Source organism: Dendrobates tinctorius, unplaced genomic scaffold, assembly GCF_039654945.1.
Source record: "Dendrobates tinctorius isolate UK_male_01 unplaced genomic scaffold, ASM3965494v1 ptg000032l, whole genome shotgun sequence".
In the NCBI taxonomy this organism is placed as follows: Eukaryota; Metazoa; Chordata; class Amphibia; order Anura; family Dendrobatidae; genus Dendrobates; species Dendrobates tinctorius.
Genome location: NW_027361700.1, coordinates 36,773,370 through 36,792,486, shown reverse-complemented (window position 1 = coordinate 36,792,486; position 19,117 = coordinate 36,773,370). Strand labels below are relative to the sequence as shown.

Here is a 19,117-nt window from a genome sequence, read left to right as displayed (position 1 = left end):
CAGTAACCAGTGGAGGTAAGAGTGAGAAGTGGTGAGGCAGGGGCAGAGGAAACGCCCGACGCGTTACGCCAGAGCAACTGGCTTCATCAGGAGCAGTGTCATGTTGTGAGTGGATGGTGTATAAATACCCATAACATCAGCTTTCAGCCAGGGAACAGGTGTGAGAGCAAGGCTCAAGGGTTGCCATGACATAGTGCAATGATCACAAACCGGAAGGGAGGTGTCTGGTTTTGCACAGCCGCAATAGACTGAGATGAAGTCTTCATAATGGTGTACAAAAATGGCGCTGAGAAAACTCTAATGCGCATGCCCAAAGTAGCGCAACTTCCGGAACCACACCAGAAGTAGAGTGTCCGGTGTTGCGCAGCTGTAATAGGCCAAAAAAAAAAAAAAAAAGCGTACAAAGTACACCAAGATGGCTTCTAGCGGGCTCCAGAGCGCATGCCTAGATACAAAAGACATTAATGAGCGGGTAAGGGTCACCAGCCATCTCCCACATCTTATCAGAGACCGGAAGCCATAAAAATATGAGAGAAAAAAAAAAAAAAAACACTCAGCAATAAAAATAGTAACAGAATCCCAGTTTTAGAATGAATGCGCTAAGAGAGCTTGAAGTCATGAGCCACAGTTCTATTCAAGTGCTACTTGGTATAATACAAAAAGTGTATGAAAAAATACCATACAGAAAGGGATAGGAGAGAAAGAAAAAGGGGTTAAATGGGGAATTAGAATAGCGGCTAGTTATATCATGATGAGACCACATATGTGCCTTACAATAAAATTAAGGCAACTAGCCTGAAAATATAGCCTGAAAATACAAACTCATATAATTTTGACAGACTAACAGTCCCATTCCTTCTTTTGCATTTAATTAAAAAACCATGGTTTTTTAAGCAGATAGAATACAATTCATCTGCAAAGTTGGAATACCAGAAAAAAAAAAAAAAAAAAAAGTTTTAAATTTATATTCCTTAAATTTTAATCAGATTTTACCCCTATAGCTCATTGTAATTACAACAATAAATATACACTTATGAAGATAAGAAAAAAAGAAAAAAAAAAAAAAAATATAAAAAAATAAAATAAAAAAAAATATATATGTATATACAAAAGCCAGTATAAGCTGATATAATAATTGACTAGCCCCCATAAGAAAGCGCAAGGACCAACAAACATTATGAAAATCAAAGTAGATCCATCAAAGATCTAAAACGGATTTGATTGCAGTGACCAATTCTCAGTCTGTGAGCACAAAAGTTGAATGCTAGGCAATAAAGATGTCCATGTCCAGTTGAGCCGTAAAGGAGAAGGAGACTAAGAAATCTGTTGAAATAAAGAATGATAAGATATGAAAAAACTATACACAAAGACCATAAAGTAGAAACCCAGAAGGAGCACAACTGAGTCACGATCCTTTATAGTTGTTTGTAAAACCCTGTAAAGAGTAATTCTGCGTTCAGACCCCTTGGAGAGAGACTGCCCAGATCGTGTATCCATTTGGATTCACATCTGAGCAGTCTCAGGCCCACATCGCCCCCTCTAATATTGGTAGGCACTTCTTCCAGGGCCATTGCCCTTAGTCCCATGGAACGTCCATTATGTACCTCTAAAAAGTGTGCAGCCACTGGGGTGATATGTTTGCCCTTGTCACGATCCCTGTTGGCAGTGGAGATATTAGAAAGATGTTGTTGTAATCTCCTTCTGAATTCTTGAGTGGTTTGTCCCACATAAATCTTTGGACAATTACAGACAAGGGCATAGACTAAATTTCGTGACTTGCAATTAAAGTATGCCTTTTTGGGTACAATCTGGAAAGGGTAGATAGGTAATGAAATGCCATGTCTGGCAACCATATGCTGGCACACATTGCAATCACCACAAGGGTAGGTACCCAAAGTCCTAACCCCCCTGTTCAGTCTAACCGTGGGGCGTATATAGTGGCTATGGCAAAGCCGATCCTTGAGATTCCGAGCCCTTCGTGCTACCAGACTGGGCGTATTGGAGATATGTGGTACCAATTTTGCCTCACTCAATAGAATACCCCAATTCTTGCCCAAGATTTTACGTACATCGTGCCACTGATTGTTGTAAGTGGTCACTATCCCTATAGGTCTAGAAGACTCACGTGGCTTTCTCTGTAGCAATTCTGCGCGTGTACTTGTTCTTGCTCTTTGATATGAGGCAGAAATAACTTTCTTGGGATAACCACGGCTCTTAAAACGATCTGTCAATGTTCTTGCTTCCGACAAAAAGTCCGATGGATCAGTACAATTTCTTTTAGCTCGGAAAAACTGACCTGTGGGGATACCGTTTTTTAAGTGTTGGGGGTGAAAACTGGTATAATGTAGGAGGCTGTTGGTGGCTGTAGGCTTACGGTATAATTTGGTTGAAATATGCGAACCTTCCAAAGAGAGACTGAGATCCAGAAATTCCACCGTCGTACAAGAAATGTTAAACGTTAATTTGATATTATAGGGATTCTGGTTCAGCTCACTGATGAATGATCTGCAACTTTCTTCTGTGCCTGTCCAGAAAAAGATGACATCATCAATATACCGTAGCCATTTAAGGCAGTGTGTTTTAAAGCCAACATGAGAATACACCACCAACTCCTCCCACCACCCCAAAAACAAATTCGCATAAGCGGGGGCACAGCGTGCTCCCATAGCAGTCCCCATACTCTGTCTGTAAAAGGTCCTATCAAATACAAAATAGTTTTTATCGAGAATAAAGAAGAGCAACTCCAAAAGGAAGCGGTTGTGTGCCCTGTCGCCCATGGAATCTTTGTTTAAATGAAAGGCAATAGCCTCCAGGCCCAAATCGTGGCTAATGCTCGTGTACAGGGACTCAACATCCAAAGTGACCAGTAAGGTCTGTGATGGTAGGCAAAAGTTATTCAAAATTTGAATAAGATATGTCGAGTCCCGAATGTAAGAGCTCAAATTAACAGCAAGAGGCTGTAAAAAGAAATCAAGGTAAATACACGGTTTTTCAAACAAACCCCCAATACCAGAGACTATTGGTCTGCCAGGTGGATTTTCCAAAGATTTGTGTACCTTGGGAAGAAGATAAAAAGTAGGTACTATTGGGTCATCAGTAGTCAGAAAATCAGCCTCTTTCTTATTGATGGTCCCCTGACGCAAGGCTTGTCCAATTAGAACATCCAACCTCTTTTTGAATACTTCACTGGGATCAGCTGGAAGGCGGGTATAACATGGAGTGGCTTGTAGTTGACGCATCACCTCCTGTAAATAGAGAGAGTTAGGCCACAGAACAATATTTCCCCCCTTGTCAGCTTCCCGTATCAAAAAGTCCTTGTTACGTTGTAAATCAAGGAGTGCTTTGTATTCGTCCTTACTTAAATTTTGATTCTTAAGCGTGTCAAGAGGAAGATTCTGAATGTCCCGACATACATTCATGAAGAAAATATGAACTGCTGGAAAAAGGGCCAGAGAAGGTGTACTTTGGGAAGGCAGACGACTAGTAAAAGGTCTTCTGGAGGTCGTATTTTCATTCTCCTGCAGCAGGTCCATCAGGTCTCTAAGGACTTGTCTATCAACATTCGGAAAATTATCGACTGGAGAGGGATGATGGTAAAGCAGCTTGAACGTCAGCTGCCGACAAAAGAGATACACATCCTTTACAAGGGTAAATTTATCCAAGGTGTTCATGGGAGCAAAAGTTAGACCCCGTTCCAAGACAGATCTCTCAGCTGTAGTGAGATTATAAGATGTTAAGTTGATAATTTGTAAATTACCTGGACCGGATGTGCCACCTGTTGCAGATGATGAGGAGGGGGTGGTCACCGTTTCCTGCGGTTGTACCTCGTTTCCCTCTTGTAAACTGGAGACGTCTGTTTGTAGCCCCTGTTTCTTTTCCTTGTGCCACCTATTCTTGCGTCTACCCCTCCTATTGCTCCTTCTGGGTCGCTGTGGTCCGAAGATAAAAAATCACTAGAAGACTGTTCGTATCTAGGGTTAATTTCTTTATGGGTCACTGTTTGAGAGAAGGTAGCCCGCTTGTTCCCTTTATGTCTCCACTTATAGGCTCGGCCATTATCGAAATCCATTTTATCCCGCTGAAATTTATGACGTTTCCCCTCTATGATCTCCTTTTCAAATTTGTCTATAACTGTTTTTAGTTGCTGTTTAAATGGAGAAACCATAGTGGGGTCAAAAGTTAGAAGTTTAATCTCCAACAGTTTAATATCATCCTTAAGTTTGACCAACAGACCCTGATCATGGGCTAACATGTCCATCAATGAATTTTCCAAAATGAACTTTGGAATTCTCGCTCAGTGTGTAACAAACTCTCCTTCATTCATGACTTCTTCCTTTCTAATTCTCTTAACCTCCTGGCTCTTACTGAAACCTGGACCCAGCAGTCAGATACTACCGCTGCTGCTGCTCTTTCATACGGGGGGCTACACTTCTCTCATACCCCAAGATCAGACAATAGAGCTGGTGGAGGCGTTGGTCTGCTCCTATCACCAAAATGTACCTTTCAGGTTATCCCTCAAGTACCCTCACTTGTCTTCCCTTCTTTTGAGGTCCATGCCGTCAGACTCTACACCCCCTTCTCCATGCGAGTGGCGGTGGTGTATCGTCCTCCCGGCCCCTCCCATCAGTTCCTGGATCATTTTGCCACTTGGCTTCCACATTTTCTCTCCTGTGACATCCCTACCCTCATCATGGGAGATTTCAACATCCCCATTGCTCTTCCCCTCTCACCATCTGCTACTCACCTTTTATCTCTAACCTCCTCATTTGGCCTTTCGCAGCTTACTAATTCTCCAACGCATGAAGACGGAAACTCCCTCGACTTGGTCTTCTCTCGGCTTTGTGCAGTGGATGATTTTGCAAACTCCCCTCTCCCGCTCTCTGACCACAATCTTCTTTCATTCTCTATCAAGAACTGCCAGGCTGCTCAGGTCACCCCCACTGTCCAGACTTATAGAAACATACAGGCCATTAACACCCAGAAACTTCTGAAGAACTTGCAGTCTTCATTGGCCCCTATCTCCTCCCTCTCATGTCCTGATTCTGCATTGAAGCATTACAATGAAACACTTCAAACTGCCCTGGATGAATTTGCACCCCCTATAAATAGAACACCACAACGCAGACGGCGACAACCCTGGCACACGGTGCAAACACGTTTCCTGCAGTGGTGCTCCAGGTGCGCCGAACGTCTGTGGAGAAAATCCAATCTGCACGAAGATTTCATCCATTTTAAGTTTATGCTTAGAACATACAACACTGCCCTTCACCTCTCCAAACAAACCTATTTCAACACCCTCATCATCTCACTGTCCAATAACCCGAAACGTCTCTTTGACACTTTTCATTCTCTACTCAATCCAAGAGTACAGGCCCCAACCACGGAGCTCCGAGCTGACGATCTGGCCAATTACTTCAAAGAAAAAATTGACCAGATCCGACAGGAAATTATCTCCAAATCCCCTCATACCATGCACTGTCCTCCCTCCCCCACTGCATCTAACTCACTCTCTGATTTTGAACCAGTCACAGAAGAAGAAGTAAGCAGGCTCCTTGCATCTTCTCGCCCAACTACTTGCACCAGTGACCCATTTCCGTCACATCTCCTCCAGTCCCTTTCCCCTGCTGTCACCCCTCACCTAACTAAAATATTTAACCTCTCTCTCTCTTCTGGTATTTTTCCCTCCTCATTTAAGCATGCCATCATACATCCACTACTTAAAAAACCATCCCTCGACCAAAACTGTGCCGCTAACTATAGACCTGTCTCTAATCTTCCCTTCATCTCTAAACTCCTGGAACGCCTGGTCCACTCCCGTCTTATCCGCTATCTCTCAGAAAACTCTGTTCTCGACCCTCTCCAATCCGGTTTCCGCTCTTTACACTCCACTGAAACTGCCCTCACTAAAGTCTCTAATGATCTGCTAACAGCTAAATCAAATGGTCATTACTCCATGCTAATTCTCTTGGATCTCTCTGCAGCATTCGACACTGTGGATCATCAGCTCCTCCTCACTATGCTCCATTCCATTGGCCTCAAGGACACCGTTCTCTCCTGGTTCTCCTCCTATCTCTCCGACCGCTCCTTTACTGTTTCTTTTGCCGGTTCCTCCTCCTCTCACCTTCCCCTTACTGTTGGGGTTCCTCAAGGATCGGTTCTAGGCCCCCTCCTCTTCTCCTTGTACACTGCCCCTATTGGTCAAACAATCAGTAGATTTGGTTTCCAGTACCATCTCTATGCTGATGACACCCAATTATACGCTTCTTCTCCTGACATCACGCCAGCCTTTCTAGAAAACACTGGCGATTGTCTAAACGCTGTGTCTAATATCATGTCCTCACTATATCTGAAACTGAACCTGTCAAAGACTGAACTCCTTGTGTTTCCTCCCGCTACTAATGTACCTACACCCGACATTGCCATTTCCGTCTGTGGTTCCACTATTACTCCCCAGCAACATGCCCGCTGTCTTGGGGTCATACTTGATTCCGAGCTTTCCTTTGCCCCCCACATTCGATCACTGGCTCGCTCTTGTCATCTGCACCTCAAAAACATTTCTAGAATTCGACCTTTTCTTACTTTTGACTCTGCAAAAACTCTTACTGTTTCTCTTATTCATTCTCGTCTCGACTATTGTAACTCTCTTCTAATCGGTCTCCCTCTTACAAAACTCTCCCCTCTCCAATCTGTCTTGAATGCTGCAGCCAGGATCATATTCCTCACCAATCGTTACACCGATGCCTCTACCTTGTGCCAGTCATTACACTGGCTACCCATCCACTCCAGAATTCAGTATAAACTTATTACCCTCACCCACAAAGCCCTCCATGGCTCAGCACCACCCTACATCTCCTCCCTTGTTTCAGTATACCACCCTACCCGCGCCCTCCGTTCTGCTGATGACCTGAGGTTAGTATCCTCAATAGTCAGAACCTCCCACTCCCGTCTCCAAGACTTTACACGTGCCGCGCCAATTCTTTGGAATGCACTTCCCAGGTCAATACGATTAGTCCCCAATCCCCACAATTTTAAGCGTGTCCTGAAAACGCATTTATTCAGACTGGCCTATCGCCTCAACACATTAACCTAACCTATCCCTGTGTGGCAGAGCCAAAAGTTTTACCATAACCAGGTTCCCAGCATCATGTTCCCACATGCTTTATGCATCCATTAGCCCTCTGTGTCTGTACTGTTACACACTTAACATTATGGCTGGTCCATATAATCAGGGCAACTGTTACCACCCACCTTTCGTGTCTACCTCTTTCCTCATAGACTGTAAGCTTGCGAGCAGGGCCCTCACTCCTCTTGGTATTTGTTATAATCTACTGTATGTGATTATTGTTATGCTGTAATGTCTATTGTCTGTACAAATCCCCTCTGAAATGTAAAGTGCTGCGGAATATGTCGGCGCTATAAAAATAAAATTTATTATATTTATTATTATTATTAAAGGGAACATTTAACCAAACCAGCCTCCCACATGTCTTGAAAAGTCTCATCGACTTCCCAGGCTGGAAAGATTTGTACTCTCAAGCCCCTTGGTATGAGGCCTGTGACCTTATACTCCTCCAAACTCCTTATATTCCACCATACTTTTGTGAGTGATTTATGTAAATTGATCAACTCATTAGTAGTGGCGGTAAAGCTCTCATCTGTATTAGATGGACCACCTACATCACTACTGCCCGTATCAAAAATCCCCTGAGCCCTTTGGCTCCAAGCCGTTTCCCTGGCAGATAAATCCATCTCTCAGTGGTAAAATACCAATAAAATTGCTATAGCGTGCCTCCTCCTAAGAAAAGGGGAACCAAAAGAGATACCCCAGAAAACAGTTACAACCTCAAAAATTATGGAGGGCACCACTAAGGGATCACCAATTACATGCTTAAGACCAATATCATAAACCAGAAAAGAGGCATGTAAAGAGGAGGGATCACCAATAAGGTATAACAAAATACAAGATAATAAACTTTTTATTAATCATCCAAAACAAACAACATGTAGTGCAATTATAAAAACAGTTAAAACTGCACAATCGCGTTCATTTAACACAATAACCCCTGCACAAACCCTTCATGATGCTATTATTTGCAAATATGCTAACAAAGCACCTGGTATGAGTATATAAAACCCTATCAACAGGTAATGAAAAACATACACTCCACCTTCCACCTTATATAATAATGGGTGCAAACTACCTAGTTAGTCTAACAAATCGCGTTCATTTTTTTTTTTTTTTTTTCTTTTTTTCTTATCTTCATAAGTGTATATTTATTGTTGTAATTACAATGAGCTATAGGGGTAAAATCTGATTAAAATTTAAGGAATATAAATTTAAAACTTATTTTTTTTTTTTTTTTTTTTTTTGGTATTCCAACTTTGCAGATGAATTGTATTCTATCTGCTTAAAAAACCATGGTTTTTTAATTAAATGCAAAAGAAGGAATGGGACTGTTAGTCTGTCAAAATTATATGAGTTTGTATTTTCAGGCTATATTTTCAGGCTAGTTGCCTTAATTTTATTGTAAGGTACATATGTGGTCTCATCATGATATAACTAGCCGCTATTCTAATTCCCCATTTAACCCCTTTTTCTTTCTCTCCTATCCCTTTCTGTATGGTATTTTTTCATACACTTTTTGTATTATACCAAGTAGCACTTGAATAGAACTGTGGCTCATGACTTCAAGCTCTCTTAGCGCATTCATTCTAAAACTGGGATTCTGTTACTATTTTTATTGCTGAGTGTTTTTTTTTTTTTTTTTCTCTCATATTTTTATGGCTTCCGGTCTCTGATAAGATGTGGGAGATGGCTGGTGACCCTTACCCGCTCATTAATGTCTTTTGTATCTAGGCATGCGCTCTGGAGCCCGCTAGAAGCCATCTTGGTGTACTTTGTACGCTTTTTTTTTTTTTTGGCCTATTACAGCTGCGCAACACCGGACACTCTACTTCTGGTGTGGTTCCGGAAGTTGCGCTACTTTGGGCATGCGCATTAGAGTTTTCTCAGCGCCATTTTTGTACACCATTATGAAGACTTCATCTCAGTCTATTGCGGCTGTGCAAAACCAGACACCTCCCTTCCGGTTTGTGATCATTGCACTATGTCATGGCAACCCTTGAGCCTTGCTCTCACACCTGTTCCCTGGCTGAAAGCTGATGTTATGGGTATTTATACACCATCCACTCACAACATGACACTGCTCCTGATGAAGCCAGTTGCTCTGGCGTAACGCGTCGGGTGTTTCCTCTGCCCCTGCCTCACCACTTCTCACTCTTACCTCCACTGGTTACTGGATTAGGGCTTTACCTGCCAGCATTATTTTGCTCTTAACAGGTTGTATAGAGGGGGCCATTGGCAATTGGGACCCTTGTTTTTTTGGCCTGTTTACACTGCATTAGCAGCTTTTTACCCTATCAACCCCTATGTTCTCATTTGTGTATACACATTGTTTATTTGTTAGGGGTTTTTTGTGCTAATTTGAGCAGGTTTTTTGTCCTAACAATTTGTTAGACTAACTAGGTAGTTTGCACCCATTATTATATAAGGTGGAAGGTGGAGTGTATGTTTTTCATTACCTGTTGATAGGGTTTTATATACTCATACCAGGTGCTTTGTTAGCATATTTGCAAATAATAGCATCATGAAGGGTTTGTGCAGGGGTTATTGTGTTAAATGAACGCGATTGTGCGGTTTTAACTGTTTTTATAATTGCACTACATGTTGTTTGTTTTGGATGATTAATAAAAAGTTTATTATCTTGTATTTTGTTATACCTTATTGGTGATCCCTCCTCTTTACATGCCTCTTTTCTGGTTTATGACTCAGGACAAACTGGACAACAACTTTTAGGGTCTAATTTATCCTGGTACCCTTGTGAAAATAAAAAATTGTGCACTAAAAATAAAAAACTACTTCCATTCCGACCCCTTACGTGTGCCCAAACAATGGTTCCCCCCATATATGGGGCACCAGCGTACTCAGGACAAACTGGACAACAACTTTTGGGGTCCAATTTATCCTGCTACCCTTGTGAAAAATTGCTGGCTAACAATCATTTTTTTGAGAAAAAAAAAATTTTTTTATTTTCACGGCTCTGTGTTATAAACTTCTGTGAAGCACTTGGGAGTTCAAGGTGCTCACCACACATCTAGATAAGTTCCTTGAGGGGGTCTAGTTTCCAAAACGGGGTCACTTGTGGGGGGGTTCCACAGTTTAGGTACATCAGGGGCTCTGCAAATGTAACATGATGCCCGCAGACCATTCCATCAAAGTCAGCATTTCATAATGTCACTACAACACCCTCATCAACACCCTCATCACCTCACTGTCCAATAACCCGAAACGTCTCTTTGACACTTTTCATTCTCTACTCAATCCAAGAGTACAGGCCCCAACCACGGAGCTCTGAGCTGACGATCTGGCCAATTACTTCAAAGAAAAAATTGACCAGATTCGACAGGAAATTATCTCCCAATCACCTCATACCATGCACTGTCCTTCCTCCCCCACTGCATCTAGCTCACTCTCTGATTTTGAACCAGTCACAGAAGAAGAAGTAAGCAGGCTCCTTGCATCTTCTTGCCCAACTACTTGCACCAGTGACCCATTTCCGTCACATCTCCTCCAGTCCCTTTCCCCTGCTGTCACCCCTCATCTAACTAAAATATTTAACCTCTCTCTCTCTTCTGGTATTTTTCCCTCCTCATTTAAGCATGCATCATACATCCACTACTTAAAAAACCATCCCTCGACCAAAACTGTGCCGCTAACTATAGACCTGTCTCTAATCTTCCCTTCATCTCTAAACTCCTGGAACGCCTGGTCCACTCCTGTCTTATCCGCTATCTCTCAGAAAACTCTGTTCTTGACCCTCTCCAATCTGGTTTCCGCTCTTTACACTCCACTGAAAATGCCCTCACTAAAGTCTCTAATGATCTGCTAACAGCTAAATCAAATGGTCATTACTCCATGCTAATTCTCTTGGATCTCTCTGCAGCATTCGACACTGTGGATCATCAGCTCCTCCTCACTATGCTCCGTTCCATTGGCCTCAAGGACACCGTTCTCTCCTGGTTCTCCTCCTATCTCTCCGACCGCTCCTTTACTGTATCTTTTGCCGGTTCCTCCTCCTCTCACCTTCCCCTTACTGTTGGGGTCCCCCAAGGATCGGTTCTAGGCCCCCTCCTCTTCTCCTTGTACACTGCCCCTATTGGTCAAACAATCAGTAGATTTGGTTTCCAGTACCATCTCTATGCTGATGACACCCAGTTATACGCTTCTTCTCCTGACATCACGCCAACCTTTCTAGAAAACACCGGCGATTGTCTAAACGCTATGTCTAATATCATGTCCTCACTATATCTGCAACTGATCCTGTCAAAAACTGAACTCCTGGTGTTTCCTCCCTCTACTAATGTACCTATACCCGACATTGCTATTTCTGTGTGTGGTTCCACTATTACTCCCCAGCAACAGGCCTGCTGTCTTGGGGTCATACTTGATTCCGAGCTTTCCTTTGCCCCCCACATTCGATCACTGGCTCGCTCGTCATCTGCACCTCAAAAACATTTCTAGAATTAGACCTTTTCTTACTTTTGACTCTGCAAAAACTCTTACTGTTTCTCTTATTCATTCTCGTCTCGACTATTGTACTCTCTTCTAATCGGTCTCCCTCTTACCAAACTCTCCCCTCTCCAATCTGTCTTGAATGCTGCAGCCAGGATCATATTCCTCACCAATCGTTACACCGATGCCTCTACCTTGTGCCAGTCATTACACTGGCTACCCATCCACTCCAGAATTCAGTATAAACTTAATACCCTCACCCACAAAGCCCTCCATGGCTCAGCACCACCCTACATCTCCTCCCTTGTTTCAGTATACCACCCTACCCGCGCCCTCCGTTCTGCTTATGACCTGAGGTTAGCATCCTCAATAGTCAGAACCTCCCACTCCCGTCTCCAAGACTTTACACGTGCCTCGCCAATTCTTTGGAATGCACTTCCCAGGTCAATACGATTAGTCCCCAATCCCCACAATTTTAAGCGTGCCCTGAAAACGCATTTATTCAGACTGGCCTATCGCCTCAACACATTAACCTAATCTATCCCTGTGTGGCAGAGCCAAAAGTTTTACCATAACCAGATTTCCCGCACCATGTTCCCACATGCTTTATGCATCCATTAGCCCTCTATGTCTGTACTGTTACACACTTAACATTATGGCTGGTCCATACAATCAGGGCAACTGTTACCACCCACCTTTCGTGTCTACCTCTTTCATCATAGACTGTAAGCTTGCGAGCAGGGCCCTCTTTCCTCTTGGTATTTGTTCTAATCTACTGTATGTGATTATTGTTATGCTGTAATGTCTATTGTCTGTACAAATCCCCTCTGAAATGTAAAGTGCTGCGGAATATGTCGGTGCTATAAAAATAAAATTTATTATTATTATTATTACTTCCCTTCCGAGCCCCGACGTGTACCCAAACAGTGGTCCCCACCCACATATGGGGTACGAGCGTACTCAGGACAAACTGGACAACAACTTTTGTTGAGGAAAAAAATATATTTTTTAGTTACACAGCTCTGCGTTATAAACTTCTGTTAAGCGCTTTGGGGTTCAAGGTGCTCACCACACATCTAGATAAGTTCCTTGGGAGTCTAGTCTCCAAAATGGGGTCACTTGTGGGGGGGTTCCACAGTTTAGGTACATCAGGGGCTCTGCAAATGTAACATGATGCCCGCAGACCATTCCATCAAAGTCAGCATTTCAAAATGTCACTACTTCCCTTCTGAGCCCCGACATGTGCCCAAACAGTGGTTCCCCCCCACATATGGGGTACAAGCGTACTCAGGACAAACTGGACAACAACTTTTGTGGTCCAATTTCTCCTGTTAGCCTTGTGAAAATTAAAAATAGTGTGCTAAAAATCATTTTTGAGGAAAAGAAATTATTTTTTTATTTTCACTGCTCTGTGTTATAAACTTTTGCGAAGCACTTGGGGGTTCAAAGTGCTCACTACACATCTAGATAAGTTCCTTAGGGGGTCTAGTTTCTAAAATGGGGTCACTTGTGGGGTAGCTCCAATGTTTAGGTGCACAGGGGCTCTCCAAACGCGACATGGTGTCCGATAACGATTGGAGCTAATTTTCCATTCAAAAAGTCAAATGGTGCTCCTTCCCTTCCGGACCCTGCCGTGCACCCAAACAGTGGTTTATGACCACATATGAGGTATCGTGTACTCAGGAGAAATTGCCCAACAAATTTTAGGATCCATTTTATCCTGTTGCCAATGTAAAAATGAAAAAACTGAGGCTAAAAGAAAATTTTTGTGAAAAAAAGCTCTTTTTTTTTTACAGATCAATTTGTGAAGTACCTGGGGGTTCAAAGTGATCACTATGCATCTAGATAAGTTCCTTGGGGGGTCTAGTTTCCAAAATGGGGTCACTTGTGGAGGAGCTCCAATGTTTATGCACACAGGGGCTCTCCAAACGTGACATGGCTACTGCTAAATAGTGCAGTATATTTTCCATTCAAAAAATCAAATGGTGCTCCTTCCCTTCTGAGCCCTGCTGTGCGCCCAAACAGTGGTTTATGACCACATATGAGGTATCGGTGTACTCAGGAGAAATTGGCCAACAAATTTTAGGATCCATTTTATCCTGTTGCTCATGTGAAAATGAAAAAATTGATGCAAAAATATAATTTTAATTTTTGCGAAAAAAAAGCTCTTTTTTGGAAAAATTAAAATGTCCATTTTTTCTTTCCACGTTGCTTTAGTTCCTGTGAAACACCTGAAGGGTTAATAATCTTCTTGAATGTAGTTTTGAGTAGCTTGAGGGGTGCAGTTTTTATAATGGTGTCACTTTTGGGTATTTTCTGCCATATAGACCCCTCAAAGTGACTTCAAATGTGAGGTGGTCCCTAAAAAAATGGTTTTGTAAATGTTATTGTAAAAATGAGAAATCGCTGGTCAACTTTTAACCCTTATAACTTCCTAACAAAAAATATTTGGTTTCTAAAATTGTGCTGATGTAAAGTAGACATGTGGGAAATGTTATTTAGTAACTATTTTGTGTCACATAACTCTCTGGTTTAACAGAATAAAAATTCAAAATTTTAAAATTGCGAAATTTTCTAAATTTTCGCCAAATTTCTGATTTTTTCACAAATAAACGCAAAAACTATCAACCTAAATTTACCACTAACATGAAGCCCAATATGTCACGAAAAAACAAACAATCTCAGAATCGCTAGGATCCGTTGAAGCGTTCCTGAATTATTACCTCATTAACGGACACTGGTCAGAATTTCAAAAAATGGCCTGGTCATGAAGGTCAAAATAGGCTTGGTCATGAAGGGGTTAAATACATCAGTTAGGGACTGCTCTGATGGGGTTACCTTAACGTTTGGTAGAGCGGCTTAGTATACATTTTTTTGCAAAAAACATATCAACCAAATACCCCGCTTTGTTATCTTTTTACTAGCATTTGCTGTTTACTGTTAATTTTTTACAGCAGAGTATTTTTATACGTTTGTTTTACTGTGTTCTGTGTTTTACTATCAGGATCGTATAAATTTTATGTTACAGGCTACATCATTTTTCTTAACTCATAATTTTTTTTCTTTTGATCAAGAATTTTACTTTCAATGTACCGGAGTAGCAATGGGTGCAAAATTTTCACCATCATTAGAAAATGTAGTCATGACCCTATGGGAATTTTATTTTTTGTTTACATAAACAAATATTTATCTTCTATCGTTTGGTATGTCAGATACATCGATTACACCTTGATCATCTGGAGCGGCGATGTATCTGCCATACAAGATTTTGTAGATTACATCAAAGTGAATGACTACAATATGAGGTTCACGCATGTTCATAACAGACATCAAATTTTGTTTTTGGATCTTGAGTTGCGAGAAGTACCCAATCAATTTCTACAAGGACATATTCCAAGCCACTGACAGATAATACACAATTTTGCATGCAAGCAGCAGCCACCCTGGACATACGTAGAATTCACCAGGATTAAAAGAAATTTTAACAACAATAATAGTTTGAATAATGAATTTAAAAAAATCCTGTAACAAATTAAAAAAGAGGGATTATCCCAAATGGATGTTAAATAGGGCCCTGTATATAGCTTCCACTAAGAATCAACATGATCTATTTTCCCCATGAGCAAATTAGGTGGCTAAAAAGAATCGAGAGTCTCCCAATAAACGAGTTGTATGTTTTCAATTTAGTCCTCAATTTTATAAAATTAGAAATATTATTAGCAAATTCACACCTATATTACCGTATAGGAGGACCCTATCTTGGTGTCGGTATTGGAACAGGGTTGTAACGTTGTGGCAAGGAGAGCCCCGGCTTTGGGTAATATGCTGTCCCCTAGTATGTTTCTTTCCAGGATACATCATGAAACATGGTTAAGTTGCAAAGGTAGTTATAAATGCGGTAGCATGGATTGCAGGACTTGCAAACAAATGGTAAATTCTAAAACCTGTAATAGTCATGATAACACCATCACATTTAAAATAAAAGGTTTTATTAATTGCATCATATTTTGTTATACACAAAATTGATTTCAATATTTGCAATAAAGCATATATTGGCTGTACGTTGAGGAAATTGAAAACACGCATAGCGGCGCACCTTTATGATATATCTAATGCTACTAGTGGGAATCAAAATATATCTTCAGCAGCTAAACATTTTATCAATTATTATTCACATAGCATTGCTTCATTTTAAGTAATAGGGATAGAAAATATCAAGAGACCTCCTCGAGGTGGGGATATTAGGAGAGACCTACTTACCCGGGAGGCGTATTGGATCTTTAACCTGAGCACTAGATTTCCTGACGGATAAGAGAAATTAGATCATGTTTCATTACTAATTTATATTAAAGTATAAGTCATTTTAAATTTGTTATCACAATTGATTGTATTAAATTTTGTGTAATATTTATTCAATATGCGTAAATTTGTTTAACATGCAGCGATCTATACACATTTCACTGGTGTCAGGTCCTTTTTAATGTTTTGTGATTCAGTGGTGTGTTAGCTTTGATAAAGATCGCAGCAGCGATCGAAACGTGTCGCTCATGACCTCATGTGCGATATAGTGGAGTCCAAGGAACTTCTTGCATTTTAATTATTATGGAATAAAATTTAAGAATTTTATCAAGAGGAGCTGGAACATTAATTTTGCAATTTTCCACCTGGTCATGTCTCATTAGGACTGAGTTCCGTGCATCTTCTCAAGATCGGTGAGCTGGCTTTTTCTCTCTATCTTGATGTCACCTGACAATACAAAGGTGACATCAACCCCCCAACTATAATCCCACTTGCCACTGCTACAGGGCAAGTGGGAAGAGCGAGGCTAAGTGTCAGAGTTGGCGCATCTTAGCGATGCACCTTTTCTGGGGCGGCTGAGAGCGGATGTTATTAGCCTGTGTGGGGGCAGTATCCTTGGCCTCTTCCTAGGCTTTTAATATCAGCACACAGCTGTCTGCATAGCCTTTGATGGTTATTAATTATAAGGGGACCCTATGTCATTTTTTAGGGTCCCCCATTTTAATAGCAAGTAAAGGCTTATTATACAGTTGTGAGCTGATATTAATAGCCTGGGAAGTTCCATGAGTATTACACCTTCCCAGGCTATAAACATCGGCCCCCAGCCATTCACTTTCCCTCTGCTGGTTCAGAAAACTTTATCTTTTATTAAATACATGTACAGTAAGCAGCACACACTGTACTAATTGTATTTGTCACAGACATCTATGTATCTACCTATTCTATTTGTATTCACTGCATGTAACCAATCTATTCTATCCTGTCGGCTCCTGCAGTGATTTTACAGTACACGGCAGATGAATTGTCAGCTTTTCTTCTATATATGTGTGTGTTACTGACATCTATATATCTATGCATTCTATGTGTATATATCTATTCTATCTATTCTATTATACGCTGTGATTTTACTGTACGCGGCACATGAATTGCCAACTTTTTTCTATGTATGTATGTGTGTGTTTTGACGAATATTTCCTTTGAAAATGACGTGTAAATGACACAGAATTGCTTTATGTAAATGCTCATGTTAAAATTGTATTGCAATAGGATAGCAATTGTGCTGCATTCGGATGTAAATCGGATGCTAGGTGTGAAAAATCAGATTGTATTCGCATGACACTTGTGCGGCTCTCGGCAGGGAGACTCAGACCGATTTTTCATACGTTTAGGGTACCGTTACACTTAGCGATGCACCAGCGATCCCGACAACGATATGGATCCCTGGTGCATCGCTAAGTGGTCCTTTAGTGAGCCGCCACACAGGCAGATCTTACCAGCGACATAGCAGGGGTCGGGGGTCGCTACTTACCTGTCAGACGCGGCGATCCTGCCGTCCTCCCGCCCGCCTCCACGCGTCACTCGTCGGCGCCACAGGAAGCCCAGCAGGAAGCGCCCGACGAGAAATGGTCCAAGACGTTCTCGCGTGACCAGCGATGAGCAACGGGGGAGCCGGTCGGAGGTAAGTATCAGACATAGTGATATCGCTAGCAATATCGCTGCTACGTCACAAAATCGATATTGCTAGCGATATCGCTATGTGTAGCGGGGGCTTTAGTGTGACTCTGGCCTAAGACAGATACTGTAGCTACTAGAGATAAATTGCAATTCATCACCATTGTTGAAATTTGCAAAAAATGTTATTGAAAATGAATTGATTGCCATGAATCACAAATCCTGCTAAGCCTTAACTTGCTCAGAAAAAAAATGTGTAAAACTTTGAAGTCTCCTAGAACTATATTGAACCACTTCCGAGCTTTCTAATGCAAACAGTCTTAGAATTGTTAATGTGACTTCAAAATATGTTGCTATAGAACAATGGATGTTAACTAACAGCCTATTTTTAAATTGTAAAAAAAATTCCTTTTTGGGGTAAATGTATGCCTAGACTGTTTATACGCAGGTAGTGCACATGGAGGAACCATGGCTTTTATACAAGGAGTCATGAAAAATTGAGCTATAGAACTTTGCAAAATTAGGAAATAATGGTTTTTTTTTACCAAGCCATGCAAAAATTATCCCTTTATTGAGGAAGAAGGTAGAGGTTTGCTCTGAAAGATTGCAAAATGAAGAATGGCATTTCACAAAGCTGTCCAAAAATTGTATTACTACTTTTTTAGGAGCAGGAACAACTTTGCTGTTTTGAAACCTGAAGAAGAAATAGCTTCTGAACAATCCTTCCAAAAAAATGATCCCTTTTAGGAGAGCAGAGACACTGGAGTATTCTGAACAAGTTGTGCTTCCCTGCAGCAGTACAGTGTAACTATACAATACACGGCACAACCTGGAGATGTGTGTGGGCATCTATGAATAGTGACAGCAGTAAATGCACAGCATAGAATATGACTGGGTAGGCAAGGAAAGCTATGCTTTATAGCACACTAAAACACAGTAGATAGGCAGGAGATGTTTTGTTGGCATGGCTGTCTAGCGGTAGTGACAGAAACCACACAGTGTAGTACTATGACCATACAGGCATGGAGATGTGTGGCAGTGTAGGGCGAGGACTAGCATCAAAAAGTTAAGTTATTTCAGTTCTTCAATGCAAAAAGTGAAACATATAATATTATGATATATTATATAGTCATTACTGAGCACTCTATTTCAAGTGTTTCTGTTAATGTTGATGAGTATGGCTTACAGCCAATGAAAACCCAAAAGTCAACATCTCAGAATATTAGAATACTTTATAACACTAGCTTGAAAAATGATTTTAAAATCTGAAATGTTGGTCTAATGAAATGTATGTTCAGAAAATGCACTCAATGCTTGGTCGGGGCTCCTTTTGCATCAATGCGGTGTAGCATTAATAAAATTTTTATCTACAAAAAGCTTGTCGGCAGAGGGAAGCATGAAGTGCTCTAAAATTTCCTGGTAGACGGCTGCACTGACTTTGGTGTTGATAAAACACAGTGAACCTACACCAGCAGATGATATGGCTCCCCAAACCATCACTGATTGTGGAAACTTCACACTAGACCTCAAGCAGCTTGGATTGTGGCCTCTCCACTCTTCCTCCAGACTCTGGGA

General features: G+C 41.3%; 1 protein-coding gene and 1 long non-coding RNA gene across 2 annotated transcripts in view; both read right to left on the bottom strand.

The window, feature by feature from the left end:
- B4GALNT2 (beta-1,4-N-acetyl-galactosaminyltransferase 2 (SID blood group)) overlaps window positions 1-19,117 on the bottom strand; it is a 384,595-nt gene that overhangs the window by 133,269 nt on the left and 232,209 nt on the right. The gene's annotated exons all lie outside the window — the stretch shown is intronic.
- LOC141086578 (uncharacterized) lies at window positions 1,113-2,648 on the bottom strand. The gene is made up of 3 exons (XR_012231614.1): window positions 2,402-2,648; window positions 2,126-2,296; window positions 1,113-1,323 (listed from the first exon to the last, which is right to left on the bottom strand). It is a non-coding gene; the product is annotated as an uncharacterized lncRNA (long non-coding RNA).